General features: G+C 39.2%; 1 protein-coding gene and 1 long non-coding RNA gene across 4 annotated transcripts in view; one reads left to right on the top strand and one right to left on the bottom strand.

Moving 5' to 3' along the window:
- Positions 1-13,582, bottom strand: part of LOC109396315 (uncharacterized) — a 68,042-nt gene that overhangs the window by 13,596 nt on the left and 40,864 nt on the right. The gene's annotated exons all lie outside the window — the stretch shown is intronic.
- Positions 1-13,582, top strand: part of STK38L (serine/threonine kinase 38 like) — an 82,795-nt gene that overhangs the window by 34,821 nt on the left and 34,392 nt on the right. Inside the window, exon 1 of one of the 3 annotated variants that reach the window (XM_019668039.1) lies at positions 8,537-8,554. The exons of the other annotated variants lie outside the window; for them this stretch is intronic. The gene's annotated coding sequence lies outside the window, so the exon portion shown is untranslated. Of the gene's footprint in view, positions 1-8,536; positions 8,555-13,582 lie in introns of those variants that run through there. 3 annotated transcript variants of the gene reach the window in all.

Below are 13,582 nucleotides of genomic sequence, written 5' to 3'. Positions count from 1 at the left end.
TGTCATGCTGTTAAGTTTTTTTGGGGGGGTATTTTTCTTCATTATTATTTCTATGGTATTTCATGTTATCATCATTCCACCAATCATTTTACTTAATTTTCAACATTTGTTTTGTTTGCTATTTTAAATAATGCTTTGATTTAAAAAAACAAACAAAAAACCTCTATAAATCTTTGCTGCAATTTTGATTTCTTTTTTTAAGGATAGATTCCTAAAAGTGGAATTATTATGTCAAAAGACATAAAAAATCTTTAAAGTTCTTGACACAAATTGCCATAGTCCCTATTAGAAAGGATTAAATTCCTACCAGTTAACATACACAGTCATCAACATGGTAACAGGTCATTCCCAACTTCAGTCTCTCTCACGAGAAGACCAACTAGCAACTATCTATAGACAAGACGCCATTGTGAAAATCCCAGAACCCAGGGGTGAGGCTGAATCATGCCCTGTGGGCTGCCTACAGCCCTGCTTGGATACTATTAAGCAGCCCTGTTAAGTATACTGACCCCACATAACCAGGGAGCCTGAACAGTGACCCTGGGCAGACTTGGTCTGTGGTACTGCCCAGCAGTGGAGCCCACCCTACAACCCTGCTATGCAGCAGAGCCCAGCCTTTGGCCCTACCCATTTGCTGAATGCAGGCTGTGGCCTGTCCCAGGCAGGCAGCCAGCCAGTGGCCCCACCCTTTTGCAGAGCGTAGCCTGCAGCTCCACCTGATGTGGGAGCCTGGACAGTGAACCTGCCCATCTGCAGAACACAGTCTCTAGCCCATTCAACTGCAGAATAATACAGCTGGCGGCTCCTCCCAACCAGAGAACCCAGCCAGCAACCTTATCTAATAGTGGAGCCTAGCCAGTCACCTACCTGATTGTGAAGCCCAGTCTGAGATCCTGCCTAGCTTCCTGGCACACCCTATAGCCCTGTCTGATTGCAGAACATAGCTAGAGGCCCTGTCTGACCAAAAAGCCCTGCCTCAACATGGAATCCAGCTGGAAGCACCAGCTGGTCAGGAAGCACAGCCTGGAATCTTGCCCAACCAGTAGTGATTACAGAGCCCAGGCCATGGCCTTGCCCAATCATGGAATCCATCCAGTGGTACCACCCTGCCAGCAGGCTCATTGCAACCACACAGCCCAGTCAGAAGTACCCCCTCCTGACTTTAGAGCATAGCAGTGACCTCAGCCAACTAGAGACCCTGATAAGAAGCCCTGCCTGCCCACAGACACTACCAGTACCCCAAGCTGAGCTGACTGGTCAAGGTGTTTTCCTGCTAAAGCAAACGGGAAGGTCTGGAGAACACTTACTTAACTGTGGAGATACCGACACAAGGAATCAAAGAACATGAAGAATCAGTAAACATGACACCATCGAAGGAAACTAATAAAACTCCAATAGCTGACCCTAAAGAAATGGAGCTCTCTGAACTGTCTGATAAAGAATTCAGAATAGGGCCGGCCGAATGGCTCAGTTGTTAAGAGTTGGCTTGGGTCACCAAGTTCGGTTCCCACATGGGCCAGTGACGCTGCTCCCTTTACAGCTAAGAATGGTCAAAAGAGACAAAGAGGAACATTATATAATGATAAAGGAGTAAATCCATCAAGAAGATATAACAATCATGAGTAATTATGTACCCAACATCAGAACACTTAATAAGTGAAGCAAGTACTGACAGAACTAAAAGGGGAAATAAACAACCATACATTAATAGTTGGGGACTTTAATACACCCTCTCAGTAATGGATAGATCGTTCAGAGAATCAGTAAGGAAACTGCCGATTTGAATAACACTATAGACTAAATGGGCCAAAGAGACAAAAAGCAGATAATTTCATTCAACAGCAGCAGAATAAATTTTTCTCTAGTACACATGGAACATTTTCTAGGACAGATCATGTGTAAGGCTACATGACAAGTCTCAACAAATTCAAGAAGATAGGCATTATATCAGGTACCTTTCCTGACAGCCATGGTATGAAACCAGAAATCCATAACCGGAGGAAAGCTAGAAAATTCACAAATATATGAATATTAAACAAAACACTCCTGAACAACCACTAGGTCAAAGAAGAAGTCAAAAGAGAAATTTAAAAATATATGAAACAAATAAAAATGAAATCCATTATACCAAGACTTATAGGTGGCCCCAAAAGCAGTTCTAAGAAGGAAGTTTATAGCAATAATTGCATACATTAAGAAAAAAAGAAAGATCCCCAACTTAACACCTAAAGGAACTAGAAAAAGAAGAATAAACTAAGCCTAAAGTTAGCAGAAGGAAAACAATAATAAAGATCAGATCAGAAATACTCGTAAATACAGAATAGAAAAATAATAGTAAGATTAACAAAACTGGGTTGGTTTTTTGAAAGGATAAAATTGAGAAACCTTTAGCTAGACTAATCATGAAAAAGAGAGGACCCAAATAAATAAAATAATAAGTGAAAGAGGAGAGATTGATTGCAACTGATACCATAGAAATACAGAGGATAATGAGAGACTATGAACAATTATATGCCAACAAATTGGAAAACGTAGAAGAAATGGATAAATTCCTACAAATTTACAACCTCCCCAGACTGAATCCTGAAGAAATAGAAAATCTGAATGGACCAATAACAGGAAAGGAGATTGAATCTGTAATAAAAAAATCTGCCAACAAAGAAAAGCCCAGGACCAAGTCTTAATATCCAAAATATACAAGAAACAAAGAACTCATGCAACTCAATAGCAGTTTTCCACAAGATTACTGTTTTTTTAATCTTGTTTGATACACATATGTGTATATTCCAAGTTTTTGTATAATTGATACCTACCACTGTTTTCATCGTGATGATTTCCTTTTAAGACAGTCCTTTCCTTCTCAAAGATCAGATATTTATTTTTTTGTAATTTTTCTGAAGTTTAACTTTTCTTTTTATTGCCTTCCTCTTTCTTTTTCCTCCCCTCCTTTCCTTTCCTTTTTATTCTTTAATTTTTATGTTCACCCTTTTAAACCATTTGAAATTTATTTTGCCCTTTGGAGTGAAATGGATATCTGACTTGCCTTTTTTCCAAATAAATAGCCAGTGTTCCAACACCATTAATTAAATAATTCTTCTCTTCTTTCCATACTCTATGATTAGATTTCCTTATGAAAAGGCCTTTTTTTGTTATTTGTTTTGAGTCAAGGTTATTCGTAAGAATTCTATGAATATTGTTCTCCATCTCTTCCTCTTTGCTACTTTTGTAAACAGGATTATTTTCCCATTTTTAAATGTATATCTTTAAAATTAACATTTTAAGGTTATTTTAAACACTTTAAGTGGAGGGCCGGCTGAGTGGCTCAGTTGGTTAGGAATTGGCTTGGGAGCGCCTGCTCTGAGCAGCAGGGCCACCGGTTCGGTTCCCACATGAGGGCCAGTGACACTGCCCTCTACAGCTAAAATGGTGAACAACAGCTCGACCTGAGCTGGGCTGCCGTGAGTCGCCGGCGACGGTGTAGGCTACAGTGGGGTGTTGTAAGTTATCAGGAGCGGCTGGCAGCCAGCGTGAGTAGTTGGCAGCCAGCGTGAGCTGCCGTGAGCGGCCGTCCAATATCCGGCGACCTATCTGCCTCAGTCGGGAAGAGCGCAGTGATAATACCAACATGGGCCAGTGAAGCCACGCCCTCCACAACTAGACTGAAGAACAAAAGGACAGCAACTTGTCTGTTCCCCTTCCCCCAATTACCCAGCACTGTTCCCATCCCCCAATTCTTCAATAAAATCTTAAAAAAACAACAACAAACAACGACAACAAAAGCTTTAAGTGGAACTCTTTATTTAAAAAATATTTTTGTTTTGTTCACTGACCCATATTCTTTATAATAGAAGTGAAAAATACAGAAGAAAACTCATGATGTTGGGCTATGGAAAGTAGATGGAAGCGTGGCTCAGCTGACAAGGCAAAGGGAAGGGTAGTTCCTTTGGGGTGCATTAGATATCTAATTTCATTCCTTCAGACCCCCAGTTCAGGACCATAGGTTAAATCTGGTATGCCAGAATTCTCTGGATTATTGTTCTCTCCCTCAATCCCCGCTTCCATGCTCTGTTCCCTGCAGTCTACCTAGGCTACTAAATTCATGTCTGTAAACTCTATAAATTTCTACATATATAAATTCTCTATATAAATAAAATATGAATAAAATAAAGGTATTCCAATTTATATGTATATTTATAGTCTAGTCTTGTTTTCCATGTTATTTTTGTTTTACCTCTGAGTAGTTTCTCCTTTACAAATAGCTTTGAAATCCTTACTTTGGTCCCCCTAAATCCCTATTCTCCCCTTCTGTGTCCTCCACTTCCTGCCTTGCAAACTTGATTTTTTTTTCTCTCTGTTAGCCTAATCAAGGTGTGTTCTTGTGTGTGCTTGTGTGTACACCAAGTAATAGGAATTGATTTAAAGTTCTTTTAGGGATACCTCTACTATCTAAATGTTGGTAGTGTTTTCCCATTGTGTTGCTAACTTATAAATATCTGAAGTTGTTTGGCATTTCAGCTGAGGTAGTTTTTTTAAGTTAACTATAACTTGATAGATTCAGTTAAGCATCTTTTGCAGAGAAAAATCTAATGCATTACTAGATAGGGAAATAGAGAAATTCAATCATGTGAATATTATTAGAAGTGTCTCTTATCTGAGTATTTTTGAGCAAAATTACTTACTTACCTAAACATTAAGATCTATAAACTGGCCAGTTTATAGATAAACTGTTTGTTTGGAAAGTTTATCTCCTAGTTTGATTGTTTATGTTTGATTCATAAATACTTTCCCTTCCCAGTGCAAGTTAAAAACAAACAAACTCTAAAGTTCAGAGGGATTTTTAGTAATTGTTTGGATCAACATACTCAAGTAGTCTTCCATTAACAGCATTACTATAGCCAGATAAGCTTTTGGAAACTCAACCATTGAAGTATATTTTTGTCAACAGGAAAAAAATGCCTCCTTCTAAAACAATACTGAAAATAACAATGATGATATTAACTTCAGCACCACTGTGCCATCACCACCAGGGTTATCATTCACAAAAAAAGAAAAAGCAGCTATAAATTTGCTCCTCTGGACTAGTGAGCAGGGCACACACCAAATGTAGAGAGTCACATTAATTAAAAACAAAACAAAAGCTCTTGACACTAAATGCCATAAATAGATTATAAATAAATTGGATGTCTGTTGCCTCACAAGAATTACTGCATCTTGTGAGAAAAGGGATTAGTTCTTCCCTGGAACATTTTCTTCTACATTACTACTATACCTGCAAATCACTACTAGCTTCTAGTATGACCTCTACAAAGAGTTCTTTTTTTACTTCAAGTTTTTTTGTTTGAGTAACTAATATGTACTTTTTTTTTTTTTTAGCTGAGCCATCCTGCTACCTGTTGGCAGCTCAAGTCAGCGGCTGCTCAGCTCAGGCTGGACTTGAACCGCTGTTGCTCAGAGCTCAAACTCTTGAGCGAGCTCTTAACCAACTGAGCCATTCGGCCGGCCCANATGCCAGAGGGCCCCGGTTCGGATCCCACATATGAGGGCCAGTGACACTGCCCTCTACAGCTAAGATGCTGAACAACAGCTCGACCTGGAACTGGGTTGCTGTGAGTCCCCGGCGATGGCGTAGGCTGCAGCCCCTGCTGCAGCGGGTTGCCATGGGCTACCATGTATAGCCAGCAGCCATGGTGAGCGGCCAGCAGCCAGCGTGAGTGGCCGTCCAGAAGCCGGGGACTGATCTGCCTCACCCGGGAAGAGCGCAATGATGGTGCGGACTTGGGCCAGTAAAGCAACGCCCTCCACAACTAGACTGAAGAACAAAACGACAGCAACTTGTCTGTTCCCCTTCCCCCATTTCCCAGCGTTGTTCCCTTCCCCCAATTCCCCAATAAAAATCTTAAAAAAAAAAAAAAAAGCTCATTCCATTTTAAGGTTGGGCTTAGGGGAACAATATGTAAACTAAAGATAAAAATCAGTGTGTAAGCACCAAGGTACCTATTATAAATGTTGAGGAAGTGGGTGAAGAATATGTTATTAGGTCTCATCTTCTCCATTGGGGTGCTGATGTATGAACAGGCTTTAGATGTTTTTGTTAGGAATTTTCCTTAAGAAGGAAAAAGAAGTGGTCTTAACAATGGGTTAGTAAAGAGCTTACCTTTAGATATATTGTCATAAATAACAAGTACCAAACAATGTGTATTATGGTTTCAATCCTCAACCCTTATAGTCATGTGAATAAATCCTGGAAAGTTAGTCGTAGTCTAACATACTCTAAAAGTAATTAAGAAGAGCTCTCTCAGGTTTATCTTTAGGAAAAACCAATACAATAGAAATAAAATACTTTATATTCACTTGGAAATGAGTTGTAAAATTCGTACTACAAGTAGTTCTCTAGTTAATTCATGCAACCTGTCCTTCCACCACCCTCCCCACTCCCACAATGCTTAGCTTAACTAACTATTAAGGGTGCCATTTTAAAATAATGGACAACTGGGGGCCGGCTGAGTGGCACGTTGGTTAAGAGCTGGCTTGGGACGCCAGCTCTGAGCAGCAGGGCCCTGGTTCGGATCCCACATGTGGGCCAGTGACACTGCCCTCTAAAGCTAAGATGATGAACAACAGCTCGACCTGGAGCTGGGCTGCCCTGAGTCGCCGGTGATGGCATAGGCTGCGGCCCCTGCTGCAGTGGGNCCCAGCACTGTTCCCATCCCCCAATTCTTCAATAAAATCTTAAAAAAACAACAACAAACAACGACAACAAAAGCTTTAAGTGGAACTCTTTATTTAAAAAATATTTTTGTTTTGTTCACTGACCCATATTCTTTATAATAGAAGTGAAAAATACAGAAGAAAACTCATGATGTTGGGCTATGGAAAGTAGATGGAAGCGTGGCTCAGCTGACAAGGCAAAGGGAAGGGTAGTTCCTTTGGGGTGCATTAGATATCTAATTTCATTCCTTCAGACCCCCAGTTCAGGACCATAGGTTAAATCTGGTATGCCAGAATTCTCTGGATTATTGTTCTCTCCCTCAATCCCCGCTTCCATGCTCTGTTCCCTGCAGTCTACCTAGGCTACTAAATTCATGTCTGTAAACTCTATAAATTTCTACATATATAAATTCTCTATATAAATAAAATATGAATAAAATAAAGGTATTCCAATTTATATGTATATTTATAGTCTAGTCTTGTTTTCCATGTTATTTTTGTTTTACCTCTGAGTAGTTTCTCCTTTACAAATAGCTTTGAAATCCTTACTTTGGTCCCCCTAAATCCCTATTCTCCCCTTCTGTGTCCTCCACTTCCTGCCTTGCAAACTTGATTTTTTTTTCTCTCTGTTAGCCTAATCAAGGTGTGTTCTTGTGTGTGCTTGTGTGTACACCAAGTAATAGGAATTGATTTAAAGTTCTTTTAGGGATACCTCTACTATCTAAATGTTGGTAGTGTTTTCCCATTGTGTTGCTAACTTATAAATATCTGAAGTTGTTTGGCATTTCAGCTGAGGTAGTTTTTTTAAGTTAACTATAACTTGATAGATTCAGTTAAGCATCTTTTGCAGAGAAAAATCTAATGCATTACTAGATAGGGAAATAGAGAAATTCAATCATGTGAATATTATTAGAAGTGTCTCTTATCTGAGTATTTTTGAGCAAAATTACTTACTTACCTAAACATTAAGATCTATAAACTGGCCAGTTTATAGATAAACTGTTTGTTTGGAAAGTTTATCTCCTAGTTTGATTGTTTATGTTTGATTCATAAATACTTTCCCTTCCCAGTGCAAGTTAAAAACAAACAAACTCTAAAGTTCAGAGGGATTTTTAGTAATTGTTTGGATCAACATACTCAAGTAGTCTTCCATTAACAGCATTACTATAGCCAGATAAGCTTTTGGAAACTCAACCATTGAAGTATATTTTTGTCAACAGGAAAAAAATGCCTCCTTCTAAAACAATACTGAAAATAACAATGATGATATTAACTTCAGCACCACTGTGCCATCACCACCAGGGTTATCATTCACAAAAAAAGAAAAAGCAGCTATAAATTTGCTCCTCTGGACTAGTGAGCAGGGCACACACCAAATGTAGAGAGTCACATTAATTAAAAACAAAACAAAAGCTCTTGACACTAAATGCCATAAATAGATTATAAATAAATTGGATGTCTGTTGCCTCACAAGAATTACTGCATCTTGTGAGAAAAGGGATTAGTTCTTCCCTGGAACATTTTCTTCTACATTACTACTATACCTGCAAATCACTACTAGCTTCTAGTATGACCTCTACAAAGAGTTCTTTTTTTACTTCAAGTTTTTTTGTTTGAGTAACTAATATGTACTTTTTTTTTTTTTTAGCTGAGCCATCCTGCTACCTGTTGGCAGCTCAAGTCAGCGGCTGCTCAGCTCAGGCTGGACTTGAACCGCTGTTGCTCAGAGCTCAAACTCTTGAGCGAGCTCTTAACCAACTGAGCCATTCGGCCGGCCCACTAATATGTACTTTTTGATACATTTATCTCCTCTCTCTGTTCAAAGCAATCTAATTTGTCAAATTAGGTATGTTTTAAGACTAGGAGAAATAGGGAATATGCACTGGAGACTAAATTTCCAAACTAATGTAGGATAGCAGCCCAAAGCAGGAGTGAGCAGGAAGATTGGGCTGGGAAGGGATGAAATTAATCACTTTTGCACATTTAATAGGAGTTAAGAGATGTTTTAAAATAGTCTCTTACTTAAGTTATTGATTTACCAAACGTTTACATGACTTTTCTCTGTGCCAGGCACTGTTCTAAGTTCTTTACAAATATCAATTTTACTAATTCTTATAAGTCTTATATTAATATAATCAGCATGTACATAAGTTGGCCTTTGTTATCTTTATTTTAGTCAACAGGATATTGAAGCACAGAAAGTTTAAGTAGTTTGTGTAAAGTCACACAACTAACTAGTGAGTGTCTGGGCCAAAACTCAGTTCCAAGCAACCTGGCCCTTCATCACTGTGCTCTGCTGCCATTTGAAGCATCACACCAGCCCTGTAAAGTTGGCTGCATTCTCTCCATTTTAGAGACATGGATCCTGAGTCTGGTTAAATAACTCAGACAGGATCAGCCTTGAACTTATTTTATTTCCCCACTAAGTTAGCTCTTATACTACTTATTGTTAATAATGCATGATTGCGCCATTCACCCAGTCATCCAAAGCTGATACCCAGAGATAATTATAGATTTCTATCTTCCCAGCTGAGTAACTGAGCCCTTCTTTTAATCTCTTCTGCTACTCTCTTAAATTAGGACCTCATTCTTCTATTCTAAACCAAGGATTGCAATCTCAAATGCTCACAGGAAGCAGGCAGGTAATAAAATGAGTGAAGATACTCCCTGGGCCTGAGGGAGTAGAGTTGGTGGGATGCAGTATTGCTAGGAGGCTGCTGCTTCTCTGTTCCAGCTGTCTGTTTCCAGGCAGGCATGTGAGTTCATATTTGACATCCAGTTTTTTAAGAGGAACCAGAATCTGGACTTTTATGTGAAATCTTCCAATTTCTAAATCACATTGCAAGCCAAACAAAATATGGCTGCAGGCCACCAGTGTGGAATCTCTATTATTGAGTTCCCCTAACCTGATTTACAGTCCTCTAACCTGCTCCCAGCCTGTTTGTCATCCTCCCTATACTAGCATAATCTATCCGAAATGCCAATCAAATAGGATTTTAGGGGTGGTTAGGGGAGGATTAAATGCATTACAGCATGTAACATTCTTAGAAGAGGTCTTGGCACTTGGGTAAGCACTTGATAAATGTTCTTTATTGGATGTTATTTCTTCACTTAATTAAAAGACTTGACTGACTCCCACTGATGCTCAGGATAATGTTTTAACATGACAAAAAATTGTTTTATCACGACTCCTGTCTTTTCACTCTCCTCTTCTGCCATGTCACCAAATGTGCTCCAGCCATTCTCTGTCAGGCTGCTTCATGCTCTCACACCTCTTCCTCCTCGGCCCTGTCTGTCTGACCTGTGAGCTCTTATCTCCCCACCCCACCGAAGATTCAGTTCAAGCATCTCCTGCTCTATTAAACCTTTGACTACACTTACCCATGGAAAGCTGCTCTCCTTATGTACTTGTAAGACTGTGAACCTCCCTAATGGCAGGGACTATATTTTTTCAGTCTTCATATTCTCAGTACTTTGTGTAGTGCTGGCACATAGTGTATAGCTGCAGTAAATGGTGGCTGGAAATCATACAGCTAGTAAAAGTTAGTGCTGGGACTTGAACTCTTACCTGCCTGTGAATTTCTTGCTCTTTGGATTGTGTTCATACCTCCGAGAGAAAAGAAGCTGTGGCTGCTCTGTCATTAGGGACCAGCATATACAGTACGTCACCTGAGAACCTGTTATAGCATAATGGTTCCAGCTAATGATGAATTTAGGAATTTTTTAATACTACAAGACAATACGGTAGCATTAAGGATACTCTTTCCTCTGTAACTACAGTATGTTAAAACTAAAGTGAAGCCACCAGTTTAAATAGTGTGTTTTACCTCAGGTAAAGCAGTTGTTTTCCTACTTTAGAAATTTGATGGTAAATGGTTGGAGACACATCTATTTATAGATGGCCTGAGTGCCAAATTTGTTATCTCCTTTCCCCAGGCTTGATAAAGAAAGAATGTCGAACTTAACTATTGGTAGTGTCTCCATTAATGAATAGGGAAGTCTGGAGAAAACACGTGAACAGGAAATTCAAGGGCACCTAGTGTTGTTTTTATCAGTCCAGGAATTCTAGACTTGCAAATTATATCCTGTTCTTTTTCTGGCTAAAGAAAGGCTTCAGTAAAAGACAAAGAACAGTGTTAAATCCATTAGAGGAATAAATTTGCAATATAATAAGTGAGTGGCAGTCATCCATATCTTTCTTTGCAATAATTTGGTCACTTTTTTTCTTAGTTTTGTTTAATTTGAATTTTTTAAAACCTCTTTGAGTGGTTAGAAGGAAATGTATTTTTCTTGTTTTTAAAGCTGATCTCTAAAAGATACTATTTAATCAAAACTAAGGGTAGAATTTTTGGCTTTTTCTGCAATTGTGTCTCTCACAATTGTTTCTGAAGGTTAACATAACACTAAGTGATTCTGAAGTTTACAATTCAAAGGAAATTATTTTATATGAAACATATAATTTAAAGTCCATTAAATTTAAGTTCAGTTACTTACCATCATTTATTTACAGAATGCCTACTGTGTGCTCAGCACTTTGACAGGTGCTGTAATACTTTCATTACAAGAATAAACAGACACAGGTTTTGCTCTGATTTGGTTTTTAAAGAAGGCATACATAATTACATGTATGTATAACCAGAATGGAAGAACACAGTAATCATGATTAAATTATATAGTGTCTGGAAGTTGTTTTTCATTACCTGATATCCACTTCTGGATTTTGGAGTTTAACTCATTACTCTTTTTTTTCATGGGAGAAACCTGATCTTCTGTTTACCCCTCTTTTAAAAAAATATTTTATTGGGGAATTGGGGAGGGGGGACAGTGTTGGGGAATTGGGGAGGGGAACAGCCAAGTTCCTTCAATCTTAGTTGTGGAGGGTGCAGCTAGCTCAGCTTCAAGTACAGTCACCATCCTGCCGCCCGTTGGCAGCTCGCCACCACTCAGCTCAAGGTGCCGAGTTCAATCTTAGTTGTGGGTGGGCATAGCCCACCATCCCATGCAGGAGTCAAACTGGCAACCTTGTTATTAGGAGCACATGCTCTCACCATCCTGCCACCTGTTGGCAGCTCAACGGCAGCTCAGCTTGGGCGCAGCTCACTGGCCCATGTGGGAATCAAACCAGCGGCCTGTTGCTCAGAGCTCGTGCTCTTAACCAACTGAGTCACTCAGCTGGCCCCTCTTTTATAAAGGCCTTAGGTTCATAAATTTTTATCTAAAACAACCTTACTTTTATTTTTATATTGGTAATGCAAACAATTCCAAGCTGCTTGGAATTGTTTTGAATTCCCTAACATTGTTTTATATTTCATAAAAACTTCCCCAAAGGTTTTGGTTAGTAATATTTCTGCCCATCTCCACTACCCCCCTTTCCCCCATTTTGTTTCATTCTGGAAAAGCTCAGTCAGCAGTCAGCAGGAGAGCTTAATATTGGCCATCTCCAGCCACTTTAAAGAGGACAGAAGTGCCCTGGGCGAGACAGTCATTAGTCTTTTTTAAGATTCCACCTTATACTGATGCCATTGAAGATTTACACTGAATAACAGTTTCCTTTGTTCCAGTGCCATGCTCACCAAGCAGTCTCCTGATCCTCATTATGGCTTTACATCTAGCTTCCCTACAAGGACAGGATGCATTTGCCAGAACCTGCAAAGAGCTGTTCTTGTTACTCAATTTCTTACTGTGTAAATCAGTAAATTGCCATTGTGTCTTATATATCAGCCTCTTGTGAACTCTCTTAAGATAAAGTAACTTCCAGAATTTGATTGCCCTGGGACATTGGCAGCTGAAGGCCAGCCTTTGCCCGTTGGCAGACTGAGCAGATCAGCCTGTTCTAAGAGGCCTGTTGGCAGCCAGTCAGCTGCCTTCCAAGGCCACAACCTGAGTACCTCAGACATCTTTCTTTTTGACTTTGGAAGTATTTACTAATGTGTTATTTCTTTGTGTTGTTGTTGTTTTTTTTCAAGAGGCATTATAAAATGTTTTCATAACATTTTATAAACTTTTTGAAAGGAAAATACAGACCTTGGACAACTAGAGTTGGATATTGACCTTTTTTCTTCCTAGGAACTGGCAAACCAATTTGAAGATTCTCTATCAGCTATGGAACTTCTGGGCATACAGAAAGCACTCTAAAATCCCTAGGTATAGCTCTTCGTTGGAGCTTCTAAGTCCCCTCCACCCCCAAATGTTTGTTGAAAAAAAAGTAACAGGCACATTTTTACTAGTGTTTGAAGACAACTATCTATGAGCTCAAATTTTATATGCCTAAAGGAGGCTCCCTAGAATACTACTGCAAATTGCATACATTATCACCTTTCCGAGGACTTAGGGTCCATATTAACTATTAAAGATGCTGGGAAGCCCTGCAATAAGAAAGTTGTTTAATTTTATATAATCTAGATTGCCTCCAATTATTTGAATTCCTCAACTTCCAGTCTGTCCTCCCCAGCTTCCTTCCCCACTCCCCCAAACTCCAAATTCCACTTAACAAACATGATTTGGGATGTCTGCTAAATACCACCTCTGTTCCACTTTTCCTTTGACTTTTCTGCATCTGATCCTGAAACTGAGAATATGAACCCAATGATTCTGATATTTCCAAAAACAGTTCGATAGCATTGCCCACTGCCTTAGATAGCATTCTAAGAACAGCTTCGTGCTTAAAAATCATTTGGCCATGATAATTCTTGATTTTCATTGATTTTTATTATTTATTGTGTTTAAAAATAATACTCATTATTATTAAGGCATTTAGCACATTTAAGAAGTTTAAGTGCCTAAAATAATGTCCTGCAGTTGTGTAAGCCATTGAGGCTTTGCCATGCATTATCTCAGATGGCTGTAGACTCTGCCTGTGAGCGAGGCAGAGCAA

Source organism: Hipposideros armiger, unplaced genomic scaffold, assembly GCF_001890085.2.
Source record: "Hipposideros armiger isolate ML-2016 unplaced genomic scaffold, ASM189008v1 scaffold_513, whole genome shotgun sequence".
In the NCBI taxonomy this organism is placed as follows: Eukaryota; Metazoa; Chordata; class Mammalia; order Chiroptera; family Hipposideridae; genus Hipposideros; species Hipposideros armiger.
The sequence above is the reverse complement of the archived record's forward strand: the minus strand, read 5'-3'. Positions and strand labels throughout refer to the sequence as shown.